We start from the raw sequence: 13,710 nt of genomic DNA on the forward strand, positions 1-13,710 counted from the left end.
CACTACCCGGTAGAGCCATTAAGAGAGTCCGGGCGGGAAACGCAGTCTGCCTCGCTGCTGTACCGGGAGCTATAAGTTCCTCCTTCCACTCCTGGTTCTCTGATTCGGAGGGTCTAGGACTCTCTCTCTCTCTCTCTCTCTCTCTCTCTCTCTCTCTCTCTCTCTCTCTCTCTCTCTCTCTCTCTCCACCTCCCCCCCTGCCCCTGCCCCCCATTTGCTGTTAGCTCACCTTTCCTCCGGCCAAAGCCATTCAAATGATATTTTTAAAAACGCATTTTAAAATGATAATAATAATTAATAATAATTAATTCCAGTCCAGCTAGGGATTCTTGTTAGCTTTTTATGTTTTAAATCTTTAGGACAATCAACTTACGAACACCAACAGAGAAGAACCTAATGCCCGCGACAAGCACCCAACTCAAAACACAGTAATGGTTTATTCAAGATGACCCAATTGGGACCCAGTTTGGTAGCCAAATACTTATTTCAGCTAGCCCCCTGAAATATTGATGGATTGATTGAATTTATATACCACCCTATACCCAGAGGTCTCAGGGTGGTTCACGGAAAAGAAATTTATTTCTACCACCGCCATCCTCCCTCCCTCTCTCTTTGCCACCTCCTCTCTTACTCTGCCTCTTCCTCCCCACTGTCCAGTGTATTAGTGGGGGGAGGCCAGATCACAGACGTCTGAGCTGATGGCTAGCAGAGGGTTTTTGAAATTAGGCCTAAGGCTATGAAAGCTGCCCATCCCTGGTTTGAAAGGAATGTGCCTTGAGGATTTCATGTACCCTGACCAAAGGGCAAGCAACAAATGTTTGAATCCTGGAAAATTTGAGGTTTTATGTGGTTCCCATGTCTAGAATTATAGAATTGTGGTTTAAACAGTTTACAAAAAATGTAAAACAAGGAAATCACGGGAAAATTAACATCAGTACTTTAAAACATACAAAAGTTGAAATAGTAAAACAGATCAAAATGACCTCAAATTCCTAAACAGCTGGGTAGGCTTGTCTAAATAAGAATGTTTTTAGGTGACGAAAAGAGTGCAGTAGGCATGAATTATGGCTGTATGATTACCTTTGTTGGAAGAGAGGCGGGAAAATGTATCCCTCAGCAGCCTTCGATACCATTGACCATGGTATCCAGTTGTAGGTGAGTGGCACTGCTTTGCGGTGATTCCAATCCTACTTGGATGGTCACTTCCAGAGATGCTTGAGGGGAGGGTGTTCTTTGGCCCCATGGAGCCTTCAGTGTGGGGTTCCTCAGTGTTCAATTTCATCCCCTTTGCTGTTTAACATATGGGTTGGCAAACTAAGGCCTGCGGACGCTCTGGGAATCAGCGTGTTTTTACATGAGTAGAATGTGTCCTTTTATTTAAAATGCATCTCTGGGTTATTTGTGGGGCATAGGAATTCGTTCATTCCCCCCCCCCCCCCGAATATAGTCTGGCCCCCCACAAGGTCTGAGGGACAGTGGACCAGCCCACTGCTGAAAAAGTTTGCTGATCCCTGGTTTAACACCTACATGAAACTGCTGAATGGGGTTATCTGGTGTTCTGGTGTTCTCAGTTCTGCTTCTTTACATCTGCAGGTGGACCATTGTCTTGCCTCAGTAATGGACTGGATGAGAGCTTATAAACAAGCACAACTGAGGCACTGTTAGTGGGCAGTTCCCTAGACGGGATGGATGGTAGGTTATAAACAGAGTTATGCTGCCTCTCAGTGGTGTGGAGTGCCTTCCATTCCATCACCTTTGGCTGGTGGCCCAGCTTTGGCTCTATCTGGACAGGTATAGCCTAATCTAGGTTAGATTACTGCAATGTGTTTTACTGCCTGTGCAAGTATACTGAAGCACATGAATCTGACCTTTGGAAAGTTTGTAAGTAAACCATTTTTAACTTGCCAAACATGTGCTCTTTTCCTATTCTAGGAGGAAGAGGGGAACTTTGGAAAGGAACTTTTAAAGGGGCCTTTTTGGAACTCACTTAGAAGGGCATATCTTAAAGGTTTTACAGCCTACATTACTTCGCTGATTACTTTGTGACTTTATATCTCTGCTGGGGTTCTCACACCAAAGAGTACTTGCCCAAGACTTGGATCTTGGCATTCAAGAATTCTGGATATACATTTTTTGCACCAACAAACCAAACCAATGCCTTTAGAATTTTGCCCCCGTACTCAGCAGTTCTGGGTCTTAGTCTATAATGAGCATTCTAAAATAGTAATGGAGCTAATTGCTTATGTGCCTGTCCTGTTTTTATTATCCTTGTTTAATAGACCAAATAAGGAGATTCAGTCTGAACTATGGCTGTTGTTTTTATCAAATGCAGCTCATCAGACTGCATTACAATGATGGAAAACCTTAGATAATGTGATGTTATGACTAAACAACATTTGATCCATCACTACTTTTGGAAAAAAAACCCATCCATAATGTATTGTTATGAGTTTGCGGTTGCTTATACACCCTAAATTCTTGGGTCTAGTAGGTGTTGGAATTTAGTTAAGGCTTAGGGTATTAAAATCAGGAAATAGCCAGACCCGGGTGGACACCTCCAATCCTTTAATTAAGCCAAGTGTTAAAGGCTAATTAAGCTAGGCTAACTTCCTCAGGAGGCAATTGTATGGGGCCATTAAGAAGAATAAAAGATCAAGGGACTCTGTCCGAGATAGCAAATGGGTGAGGGCACTGCCTCCCTCTACTGATAAAGCTGGAGCTTAGAGTAGAGAGATAAAAAAATAGAGTTGCTGTGATGTAAACTAGAGAGGAGGGAGGCAGTGGAAGACAGAAGTGCCTGGCGTTCTCTGGTCCATGGGGTCACGAAGAGTCGGACACGACTAAACGACTAAACAACAACAACAAACTAGAGAGAAAGAGGGAGAGCTTGATGTTGGATCTCTGCTTGGAGCCTATGCTGTGCCTATGGAGGAAGCAAGACCCTCTTAGAGTGTTAATGCTGTGAACCCCTCCATCGTAGGCTCAGGTTGTATATATGTATAAATAAACCATGTATCATAACAATACCACACTCTGCTGTGACTCAGTTCCAAGAGGAAACATGGACTCTGGGTAAGCTGCCCGGAGCCCCTGGAATCTTATGCCACTCAGAGATTGGGGTGGCGTGCAACAGGAGAAACAAGAGGAAGAATGCCTTCACACAGCACAGTCATTATGGAATTCGGTAGCACTGGGTATAGCGATGACCGCCAACTTAGATATTTTTAAACAGTATCTTTATTGCAAGGGCATAGAGAAGCCACAATCGTTCAGCGTGGTATGGTGGAACTTGCTTGTCTATACCTCCAACTCAGATGCTTGGCCTTATATACCAGCAATAGCCAGTGAAATTTGGACGTTATGATGTTTTTTTGTTACCGTAGACAATCTTCTGGAATTCTTCACCTGCTTATTAGATCTTTTAATAATATGCGAAAGACTTCAAACCCATCCTTTGTTGGGAATTTTTTTTGTGTTTGGTCCATGGGGTCACGAAGAGTCGGACACGACTAAACGACTTAACAACAACAAACATAAAAAAGAGGCGGGGGGGGGGGGGAAGCCTCTTAAAATTTCTGCCTGATGTGATGATCTGAAAGTCCAGACCTCTTAGGGTTAAAGGGAGACCTCAGAAACCCCATTCTCTCCCTATAGCCTTGCCACTTGCTCTGGGTTTTGGTTTGGTAGTGCGTTTTCGATTTTTGTTTTTGCCTGTCTGGAAAGATGCTTATTTTTCGCTCCATCACTGCCAGAATATTTGCTGCATGGTACGAACAGCATATGATTGCTTTGCATTTTTGCCCGCCTTGCTTCCCTTCCCCACTCCCCTGCCAGCGTGCATGGCCTAATTAACTTTTGCTTCTCCAACGCTGCTCACTTTGTGCTGAAATGAACTTAGGGGTCTCGCTGCCTTGTTTTTTTCCAAGGTGACATTGCAGCCTTCGCCATGGCAACCGTGTCGCCGGGCCCGAGAGGGTGCTGAGAGGCGCAAAAGCCACAAGGAGACTGTCAATGGGAAATGGCAGCATTGGAAAGACTTAATTGAAGAGCTGCACACAAGAGACTGAGCAAGGAGAGACTGGAGACATGCCTCCCCAGCTCCCCAAAAGTGAATCAAATTCAATCTTTTGAAACATTAGCTAAACTTAGGCCTGTAACGTTGACAGAGAAGAGAGGAGGGAGATGGTGCAATTTGAGTATTAACTTCACATATACATGCAGAGCCAGTAAGCTGACCTCATCGTTTGCTGTACGCATGCCAATGAATCCAGTAAATAAATAAATAAAGTGTTGTACTGTATTTTTATTTTATTTAAAAGCATTTATAAGTGCTTAATAGATTTAAAAAAAATAAATCTTAATGTAGCACATGAAACTAGCAGTAAACGACAAAATAGCATTATGAAACAAAATGGCGCATCCACACCCTACATTGGGACTATAGTTTACCCCTCAAAAACTACAATTCTCAGCACCCTTTAAAAAAGTTAGAAAGAAGTTAGAAACAGGCATCTATTAACCATTGCAGAAAGATATATTCTTAACTGCCTGCGTTGTCATCAGGCACTCAAAAATTAAAACAAGGCTCCTGCTAAATCTCTACTGGCAGAGTATTCCACAGGACTCGGCTGACAACACTAGACACTCTTATCTTATCAAGTGAGCCTTGCCAACTCGGGATGACCAACAATGCTCCTGCCGATGATCTCAGTGTTTGAGGTGGGATATATGGATTCAGGCAGTCCTTGTGGTACCCTGGACTTAAGTTGTTCAGGGCTTTGTAAATTAGCACAAAGACCCTGAGGCTTGACCAAGGTGTTGCATGTTCCCAGCCAGATGCCCCCATCAGCAATCTGGCCACCGCATTCTGCACCAGCTGGAACAAGGACCAGGACCAAGGGCAGCCCCGTGGAGAACGCATTGCAGTAATCCAGCTTCAAGGTTTAAATGTATAGCATGGGTGTGCTCTTTAGGTCATACTCAGTTGAGACAGAGGAGTATGACAATTCAGTCCCTTTGCTACACCAGCTGGCTCAACGCTATCACTTGCTGGTAGCTGGGCTGGCTTAGGGTCTCTCCCTGACATCTCTCTGCCCCCAAAACATCTCATATCGGAGGTATAAGCCAGCTACTCCCTGTAGGTGAGACCTCTGTGATAGCAGAGGCCACCCCTCCCAACAAGACAGGCCACCTTGATGCCACTCTTAGCATCCTACCTCACTGTGTCTAAAGGTAGCCCTTGTGTGTGCCTGTTGATCCACACTGTTAAAATAACCCAGTCTCCACCTTCCAGGACTGCAAAAAGATATTAAACAAACCCACCCTTTATTCTGATGCAGACCCTTTCCTTATGCCTTCTGCTCCTTGGGAATCCACAAGAACTGGGGAAATGTATCATATCTGACAAGTTTAATGTAGACGCATGATCTAATTGACTGAGTGAACGCTGGGCTGAGCGCCAGGGATGTCTCCGTCCTGCTTATTATGATGTCTCTGTTTTCCTCTCTGCGTCCTTCAGCTGGTGGTGGGAATGAGCCTTCTGCAACTCAGCCTTTCCCAACCCTTTGCTGGGAAAAAGCAGTGGCTAGGGGCCAAAGGTGACACAACAGCTTTCTGTGTCTCAGTAGTGCCAGCCTATATTTGTTTACTCAGGAGTAAGTCCCACTGCTCCCATGTGAAGTGACTTTTTTATTTATTTCAGGGGGCCTTTTAAGCAATTCTTGCTACCCCTGTTTATTGATCTGATGCTTTTCCCTGTTGCTTCCATTTGTTTCAAGCACTGTGAGATTTTGATCGATGGATTGTGTAAGCTGCTTTGCAGCCATCTGCGGTGAAAAGTGGCCTGTAAATATTGAAAGTAAACAAATAGACGAAATAGAATATTTCAGCTTAAATCATTAAATGACAGGCAGTGCAGCAGAGGCACTGAATTGCCATGCTCCTCTGTCCCAACTAAGTATGACCTAAAGAGCACACGTACATTTAAACCTTGAAGCTGGTTTACTGCAATGCATTCTCCACGGGGCTGCCCTTGGTCCTGGTCCTTGCTCCTTGCTCCAGCTGGTGCAGAATGCAGTGGCCAGATTGTTGATGGGGGCATCTGGCTGAGAACATGCAACACCTTAGTTAAAGCATCAGCCCTGCCAGCCCATCTACTACAGAGCCAGGTTGTGCTAATTTACAAAGCCCTGAACAACTTAGGTCCAGGGTACCACAAGGACTGCCTGAACCCATCCTCCCTATGTCTTTCCCCCTTAAAATCTGACCCTCCCACCCTCTGCTTTGTACACGATTGGGCAGAAACAGCTGGTTACTTATTTTTATTTATATGGGGGGGGGGACATAGGGAGTTTTTCTGCCTTGCCCTGCACTACAATGTATCCTAGGGCCACTGTTGGTTCCTGGGCAAGTTAATACACCTGCAAGCCCTTCTGACTGCAGGAAAATGCTTCCCTTGAAATCAGACTAAGTAGCCTAAGGAAGCAGGCTGTACAGTCATCAGTGCTGGTTAGCTGACAGGAGGCAGCTGCAAGACCTTTGCCCAGCATGCTTTAAAATCAAACCACATGGGCAAAGGAACATTTCCCCTTTTCAAAACACTAGCTTGAATAGAGTAGGGAACACAGGATGATTGACAAGCAGGTGTCCCCATGCACTTGTCTCTGGTAGGTGAAGAGGCAAACTTTGGAAGGAATTCACAAGGGCATATTTTAAAGGTCTAACAGCCTATATTTTCATGCTCTATTTTGCTGCATGTTTTGTGATTTTAAAATTTTGATGGAGTTCTCTTGAGAACTTCTCTCACCAAAGAGTACTTGCCCTGGATCTTGGTATCCAGGGAATTCTCCTTTGATATTTACCATTTTCCCTTGCCACCAACAGGCTCTGTCCAGGTAAAGCCAACAGGATGCCCTCCAGATGTTATTGAACTGTCAATCAGACCCAGCCCACACGGCCAAATGTCAGGGATGGTGAGAACTGAGATTTAAAATGTTCACAATGTTGTTGGGAAGATCCATATCATGCATCAAAAGTACATCCAGTGTTCGTTTAAAGCACATCATTTCCCCCAAAGAATCCTGGGAACTAAAGTTTGTAACAGGTGCAGGGAGTTGTAGCTGTGCGAAACACACACGTTCTTCAGATTTCAGCCTCCTCACTGTTTATAACTGCAAAGTCTGTTCAACCAAACAACTATTATTATCATCACCATTATTTTACAACCAGAAGTGGACACTGATGTACCATACGCAATATCAAAATAATCAACAAAGGAACAATACGCACCTTAACAATATATTTTGCTTTTTTACAGGATGGCATAAGATAGGTACCAGAACTGGCCAAATTGGGAATCGTTCTGACAAGTAACACTGAAGAGGGAAACTTATCTAAGGAAGAACCAAGAACAAAGAGATTGCCAAATATTTTTTCATATGAACTCGACTACTTGGAAACATGGGTTTCTATTTAACTGCTATATTCAGAGTAGACCTGTTAAAATTTATGGAACTAAGTCATGTTAATTAACTTCAGTAGGTCTACTCTGAGTAGGAGTAGCATTGCCAGCAACCCATGGTGTTCTGAAGGACCCCTTTGTATGAATAATGAAACCTCACCTGGTTCCCAGTCTGCCCTGCTCCTTTGTACCTCTATTTTTCTGAGAAGGCTATTAATAAAACCCTTTTGATATCAGGTGTCTATGATAAGTTCACTTGCAGCCTTCTAGTCCTATGTGATTACCAGCCTGAGGGCCACCAGCAAAATAATTACTACTTGGGGTAGATGTTTCAGTCTTTTTTAAAAAAGTCAATGGGAAATTCCAGCAAGGTTAAACTTTTCATCTGCAGCAACACTTACATACCAGGCCCGTTCCAGAGAGAAGGGCTGCGTATGCAATATACCTTGAAAGCACATTTGAAGCACACAGCCTCCCCAAGAATTCTGGGCACTGTTGTTTGTTAAAGGTTTCTGGGAATTGTAACTCTGTGCGGGGTATATTACAGTGCCCAGAATTCTTTGAGGCAAAGAATGTGCTCTGAATGTGCTTTGAAGGTACAGGGTGTACCGAGCCTGCAAAGCTTGTGCATATGTTGTGACATAATAATAATAATAATAATAATAATAATAATAATAATAATAATTATTATTTATACCCCACCCTCCCCAGCCAGAGCCGGGCTCAGGGCAGCTAACAACAGTAAAATTACAGTAAAAACATAATAGGGGGGGGGGGGAAACCCAATTTAAAATACAGGTTAAAATGCAGCCTCATCAAAACCATAAGGGGAGGGAAACATAAGGGTCAGACTGAGTCCAAACCAAAGGCCAGGCAGAACAGCTCTGTCTTGCAGGCCCTGTGGAAAGATGTCAAGTCCTTCAGGACCCTAGTCTCTTGTGACAGAGCGTTCCACCAAGTCGGGGCCAGTACTGAAAAGCCCCTGGCCCTAGTTGCGACCAATCTAACAACCTTGTGACCTGGGACCTCCAAAATGTTGTCATTTGTGGACCTTAAGGTCCTCCGTGGGGCCTACCAGGAGAGGCAGTCCCATAGGTATGTGGGTCCTAGGCCGCAAAAGAAATCCCATTCTCAGGCTGCGTGCTTTGAATCTCAACCAGATGAAGAAAACCTCTGAAAGTGCCTTCCCCAGATCTTCCCACCCCACCCTGACACAAAATCCCTGGATCTGGTGCTGCTCATTGACCTGTTTGTCCTCTTCTCTATGTGAGCTAAGCACTCCCATCTGTAGCACTCTAGAACATTTTACACTTGAGTCCCTTTTAAAAGTGGATCACACAAGCAAATGCTGCTGTCTGGGTAAGTCTTGGGGGGGGGGGAGCAGTCCATTACCACCCCCTCCCCCCACTGCAATGCAACAGGGCTAGCTTTTCACATTTTGAAGCAAGGCTGAAATCCTGCACACATTTAAATGGGGGCCAAGTCCCCTTTTACTCAGCAGAACTTACTTCTATGTAGATGTGCCAAAGATCATTCCCATCTAACAGTGCAAGCCTAGCCACATCTACTCAGAGGTCAGTCCTATTGAATTCAATGGGGCTTTTACCAACGATTGAAGAATGGAGGATGAAGTTAATGGACTATGCAGAATTAGATAAACTAACAGGAAGGATTCAAAACCGGTGAGACCAGAAATTCACAGAAGACTGGAGTAAATTTACAGACTATTTGAAAAGTAATTGTGAAGAACAGATGACATTTGTAGGGTTGCAAGAAGTTTTGTGAGGAGTATTATTAGAAGTATTGTAAAAATGGACAAGGGGGAGGATTTGTTAAGAGATGTACAGTAAAGGCAATATAAAGTTAAGAAATGCATAAGAAGTGGTTAAAATGGTGGATCATCAGAGGTGCTGATGGAAGTCCAAAAAGATTGTATAAGTGATAAGTTTTGTGGTACATTTCATAATTTATATGTTAAAATTAATAAAAAATATTATATAAAAAAAGAATTCAAAGGGGCTTACTCTCAAGTAGGATTGCGGCCAAAGTGAGATGTAGAGCATTGGACTGGGATGTGAGACCCACGTTCAAATCTGCACACAGCCTCAAAAGTGTCTGGCGACCCTTGTTTCTCACCCTGACCCACTTCACAGGGTTGTTGTGAGAATAAAATGGGGAGGGGCAGTGGCGTAGCGTGGGTTGTCAGCACCCGGGGCAAGGCAAGTAATTTGCGCCCCCTAACCCGTGGATTTTAGCACTGATTTTAGCACTGCGAGTGCGAGCGCCCCCCCAGATGTTGCGCCCGGTGCGGCTGGCCCCCCCCTGCACCCCCACGCTACGCCACTGGGGAGGGGGAGAACCATGTATGCCACACCATATGAAGGACCTCATAAATCCAGAATCCAGCTGCACCACTCAGAGACCTTTCTAGCTCAGCAGTGACCTGATAAATAGGAAACTCACAAACAGGATCTGAGTGCAACACCAACTTAACCCACCTGTGACTTCCAGCAACCAATACTCAGAGGCATATTGCCTCCAACAGTAGCAGGGGTGACAACTTGAATAAAATATGGGGGTGGGGCAGGTAAGCCCTGCCCCACATAATTGATGGCATGATGCAGTGCACACACACCATTTGAATGGCAATGTTCATCAACTTTGGGGGCCCCGGACCCCTCAAATATTTTATTGGGTTGGGGGGCTGAAGGGACATTGGTCCCTAGGAGTTGGCTCCTAAGAACAGTGGAAGGGGAATCTAGGGTGTGTGGTTATCATCTGTAAAGTTACCTAGGTAAAGGGACCCCTGACCATTAGGTCCAGTTGTGACTGACTCTGGGGTTGCGGCGCTCATCTCGCTTTATTGGCCGAGGGAGCCGGCGTACAGCTTCTGGGTTATGTGGCCAGCATGACTAAGCCGCTTCTGGTGAACCAGAGCAGCACACAGAAATGCTGTTTACCTTCCTGCCAGAGCGGTACCTATTTATCTACTTGCACTTTGACGTGCTTTGGAACTGCCAGGTTGGCAGGAGCAGGGACCGAGCAACAGGAGCTCACCCTGTCACGGGGATTCAAACCGCCAACCTTCTGATCAGCAAGTCCTAGGCTCTGTGGTTTAACCCACAGCGCCACCCGCGTCCGTAAAGTTACCTAACCCCCTTTTAAATCCACCCAAGCTGGTGATTATCACTGCTGTTTGGAACAAATTGCACAGCTTAACTCTGTGAGATCCTGAATTTTCCAGTGTTCAGCTCCATTGGTTCTCCCTCCCCCCAAGTTCTAGTAATAGGAGATGTGGAGAATTAAACACCCCCCAACACACACACAGTTCTTTGGAAAGTCTACTGGAATCACTTCTACTTGTTCCTTGCAACTGCTGAGTAACGCAGACGATCCTAGAGCAAACTGGGGGGAAATGATCCCAATAATACCAAATAATAACGAATCGCTAATAATCAGGATGCAAGTGCTATTGTCGTAGGATAGATGGCCACCGCTCTGGAAACCCTGTTCAGGCGTGCAATCCTGGTCCAGGGTGCTCTCCTGCGTGCTGACACCCCGAAAATACCCCCCTGCCAGATGGCAAACTGCTCCAGCTCAGCCGGACCGGCAGGGCAGCTGCAGTTCTCGCGTTTGAGGCAGCTCTGCCTTGCCTCCACCCAGCTGGGATGGAGAGAGAGACCGGTCCAAGGCTTGGGCTGCCGCGGAGCTGGTGCTCCCTGTGCCCTTTCCAGGATGCTGAGCGCCTATTGAATCCCACAGGTTGCTGAGCATCCCTCCTTCCCCTCCCTCCCTCCGTGATTCCTTATCTCATGTCTCCTCTCTCTCTGTGGCTTTCTCTCACACACTGTCTCTCTCACACACAGAGCACAGGTTTCCTGTCGGCTTGCCATCGTCTAGACCGGTCCAGCCCGTTCTGGACCACTGAGCCCAGCAAGCGGAGCGAGCGAGCGCTCAGGAACCTGCAAAGTTGATCCGGCATCTCTCCCCGCGACACCTCCCCGTTTCCCGGCTCATCTCTCCTTCCAGACAAGGTAGGAAAGACGGGGAAGCAAAGCAGCGACTTTCTCTTCTTGATCTCTCCTTTTTTCTTTTTCTTTTTGGAGGGCGGGGGGGGGGCGAGGGGTGTTACAGATTGGCCTCTGCTGCGGTGCCAGGGTCTGCGTTCCTTCTGCGTGCCTGTCTGTTGACTGCACTTTTCTTCCCATAGCGCCGTATTCCATGTCTAGTTAGTTGTGTATGTGTAGCTGGGCACTTCACCTTCCCTGTCTGAACATTTCTACAGGCTCTAGTAGCTCCTACTTAGGGGGGGGGGGGGAGAGAGAGAGAGAGAGAGAGAGAGAGAGAGAGAGAGATTCTGCTTTCCAAAGCATCATTTTCCACCAGTCTCTTAAGGGATGTTGTTGGCAAAGGGGAGGCAGAGTTGGGTGGAATTGGGTGGCAAAAGGCTGGGGCAGCACAGAACCCCCTTTGCTGGCTGAAAAGGGTGTGTGTGAGAGAGAGAGAGAGAGAGAGAGAGAGAGAGAGAGACAGCACCAGAGCCCCAGTTTCAAAAAAAACCACAACCCTTCCAAGGTGCCATTGAAGGTGCTGGATCCATCCAGCCTCTACATTCAGACTTGTTTTGATGGTCGGTGTCTCTCTGGAGGATGTAGGAATAAAGAGTTGCATGAGAAAATCACAGGCTCCCTCAAGCTGCCTGAATATCATCTCTAGATCAGACCTCTTCAACAAGATAGCCTGCAGAGGCTTTCATCTCTTTCATTAATTACCCTCTCTATGGCTGCTAAGCTGCTAGATCATATGAAACATCATGAACTGTAATCCTCCCCTATCTCCTCCCTCCCCTCTTTTCTTCTTCCCCACCATTGCTTCTGCCCTCTGTTCCCCTCTTGTTACATGCAGATTGTAAGCTGTGCAGGGCAGGGACCTGGTCTTATGTAGCTCTGGAAAGTTCCATGCACTTTGACTGCACTGTATCAGCACATTGTTATTTGTTAAAATAATCTTAAACCATGGGTGAGCAATGATTTTTGCAGTGCTTTCAAAATGGTTTCATCTATCGCAGCGGAGGGCTAGGGCTGAGAGTCAAGTGCTTTGCCCACCCCCAAAGTCTTCCCCCCACAAGCGCATGATGTTTTGGACAAGTTAGTAGTGAGAGAAGAGCGTTTTGGGCACATGTTTTGAAGCATAGCTTTAGTCTGTCGAATCACCTTTGCATTTCACTCAGGGGGGCTGAGGCACTGCATGATAAATACCGGTAGGTTCTGGAGCTAATTGCCACTTGATTCAGATTAAGTCTCACTCTCAAACAGGATTGGCTGCATTCCCCCCCCCCCATTTTTTTTCTTTTCATTTTTTGAAATCGCAAGGTTACTATTAGACGCCGTTGGAGCTACTGCATCTACCCACCCATACCATTGTTGTGGAGAAATCAACACCATGACAGCTTAAATACATGATCACAACTCTAGTGTGTGATACTCAGACTTGGTACAGTCCCTCCTGGGCTAGCAGAGTGTGTGAAATCTCAAGATTTGAATGTGCCATTGCTAAACCTTGGAGCTCTGTTTCACTCCCTGCACTTTTGAGAATTCCCCAGGGGTATTCAGTAGAAATCTCATGTCCTCACATCTTCCAAAGGACCTTGGAATTTACTATTTCACCACTTCCAAAAACTTGAGGAAATTAACTGGAAATATTATATTCTTGCAACAAGTAAACTTAACATTCTTCTGGTGTGGTTGACTAATCACTCTAACAGCCTTGTGTAATTTGAGGTAGGTCAGTATAGTTATCCCCGTTCTGCAGATGGGAAGACTGAGGCCAAGCGAATAGGCAGTTACCTAAGGGTACTTCTTGGGTTTGTGGCAGAGGGAAGATCTGAACTGAGGACATCCTGGTTCACAGCTGAGTTTTGTACAGAGAGATCCTGTAGTCTTCATACTGGCCAGCTGCATATTCCTGCATCACAGGGTGCTATATGATCCTCAGGGTCCTTTCCAACTCAACAATTCTATGATTCTTGACATGCTGGAGGGCCACTTATACTGGTGAAAGAGCACAGGAGATGGGGGCACAGAGGCCTTCTGCTCTGTTTAGACTCGAGTCTCTCATGGTGATGTCTTGCTGCTGCTCCACCCATTTCAGTCCTCTTCTGGTTCTGGGAGAAAGTGGGGAGGGGAGCTTGTCGCAGCAGAAGGGGAATACTCCCATGACTCTTCACCAGCCTGATTCCTCTCTGCCTCTGA

General features: G+C 45.9%; 1 protein-coding gene across 1 annotated transcript in view; it reads left to right on the forward strand.

Moving 5' to 3' along the window:
- The first annotated feature begins 10,842 nt into the window (after positions 1-10,842).
- Positions 10,843-13,710, forward strand: part of VWA5B1 (von Willebrand factor A domain containing 5B1) — a 67,580-nt gene continuing 64,712 nt past the window's right edge. The window contains exon 1 of the mRNA XM_077931422.1: positions 10,843-11,493. The gene's annotated coding sequence lies outside the window, so the exon portion shown is untranslated. The remainder of the gene's footprint in view (positions 11,494-13,710) is intronic.

This window comes from Podarcis muralis, chromosome 7, assembly GCF_964188315.1.
Source record: "Podarcis muralis chromosome 7, rPodMur119.hap1.1, whole genome shotgun sequence".
NCBI classification, from domain to species: domain Eukaryota; kingdom Metazoa; phylum Chordata; class Lepidosauria; order Squamata; family Lacertidae; genus Podarcis; species Podarcis muralis.